The sequence below is a fragment of the Peromyscus californicus genome, unplaced genomic scaffold (assembly GCF_007827085.1).
Source record: "Peromyscus californicus insignis strain IS unplaced genomic scaffold, ASM782708v3 Scaffold_19__1_contigs__length_69161282, whole genome shotgun sequence".
NCBI lineage: Eukaryota > Metazoa > Chordata > Mammalia > Rodentia > Cricetidae > Peromyscus > Peromyscus californicus.
The window spans coordinates 29531261-29533107 of NW_026294491.1; the positions used below are offsets into that span (position 1 = coordinate 29531261).

At 35.5% G+C, this 1847-nt stretch overlaps 1 non-coding gene across 1 annotated transcript; it reads right to left on the bottom strand.

Annotated features, from left to right (window-relative positions):
- Nucleotides 1-205: 205 nt before the first annotated feature.
- Nucleotides 206-312, bottom strand: LOC128115073 (U6 spliceosomal RNA). Its single transcript, XR_008219971.1, has one exon. It is a non-coding gene; the product is annotated as a U6 spliceosomal RNA (small nuclear RNA).
- Nucleotides 313-1847: the final 1535 nt, after the last annotated feature.

A 1847-nucleotide genomic window follows, 5' to 3' on the forward strand; every position in this document is an offset into this window, starting at 1 on the left:
CACAGAAGTTGTGCTCTTAGTCCTCTTCTTGAGAGCTAATAAATTCAATTTTTTCATCTTTCTTCTAAAAATGTAAAAGGAATTTATGTACTTGGCGATTTTTTTTGCTTGCAATTTTAAAGCTTTTTTATTGATCAAGAGTGAAAACAGAGAAAAAAAAGAGTGAAAACAGTGAAAACCAGTTAAAAAGGCAACACAGTCAAAGAAAAATATGGAACACTTCATGAATTTGCATGTCATCCTTGTGCAGGGGCCATGCTGATCTTCTCTGTATCATTCCAATTTTAGTATATGTGCTGCCAAAGTGAGCACGCACTTGGTTGATTTTTTTTGATAAAAAGATTAAACGAGAGTAGAATAGTGTTAAAAGAGCTCAACCTGTTATTGAAGCTGTATAGATAGGGAAAATATAAATAATTAAAAATTAGAGGCAACTGTAATACATTCTTCAGAGGCGGCAAGCTGTATAGGACAAAAAACAGCACTAGCAGTGAGAGAGCAAAAGAAGGCTGGTGTGAAATAAGTGTGAACACACCCCCAGCTGCTGTGGGATTGAAGTGGGATTTCTGAGTGCTGCATCAGCTCCCTCTTGAGAGCCTTGGGACTTAACGTATTTTTTGGTAAGACAGCTGCTAGATCATATAAGAAAAGCATCTTACTGATGAGCAAACCTGTACCATATATACCTGTAAAGCTTGCAAATATATAACAGAGAAGCATCGTGTTCAGGGTATCTAGAGAAATGGCTTTTCTAAATTTCACCCATGTTTAGGAATATGCCTCCTTTTTCTAATATATTGTACAGTCTTACTAATTATCAAGAATAAAAGGTGTACTTAAATGTTTCCAATATTCCAGAGTTGAAATATAATGTACTGTAGTAAAGGTCACACACACACATAGTATGTGTGTATGCATTTGTGATGATTGGCTTTATTTGACATAACCTAAAATTGTCTGAGAAGAGAGTCTCAAGGAGGAAATTGTTTTTACATTGGGTTGGCCTGTGGGCAGGTGTATGGGGATTGTTTTAGTCAAGATAATTGATGTGGAAAGACCAAACCACTATGGGTGGTTCCATTCCCTAGGCTTGAGAGTATGAACTACATAAGAGTAGAGAAATGGAGCTTCACAGAAAAAGCCTGAAAAAAAACTGCATATGTTCTTATCTCCCCGCCTTGACTGTGGATATGATGTGGCTAGCTGTTTTAAGTTCCTGCTTGCTGGGTTAACTTCTTCATATGATGGATAGTATCTTAAAATAAACTATGAAGTAACATAAATCATTTATCCCCTGAGTTGCTTTTTATGAGGGTGTTTTTGTTACAGCAACAGCAACAGAAATACATTTGTGTGTGTATGTGTACATTCACACACATATACACATATGTATATGCACTGTCCTATATGTAGCTGTCAAAGAAAATATTATTTCTGTATTTAAAGAGTATAGAATGTAAAACTATTTAATACCAGTACAAGAAATATACTAAATTAAAATATGGCTAAGTACTAGCAAAATAGCACAGGATATAGATCCTTCCAGCAAACTGAAATCAGGTCAACATTTGCTATGATTTAGAATGTCATGAAGATAAGTGAGATAGTTTGGAAAGAGCATATATTTTGTGTCTCATAAAAAGTAGTATGATAAAAATAGAGGAGTTCAGGACAATTTTGATGAACATGCCAAGAAACATAAAGTATATTGGATGGCTTCTTGGGTTGTAAAGATAAATCCCCAGCCTCAAGCCAATTAAGTTCATAAACAGAGTCAATTCTTTAAAGTCCCTTCACTTCTGTAAGTGCAATGTGTCCCTAGGAAGCAGCACTGACATCTCCAGGGA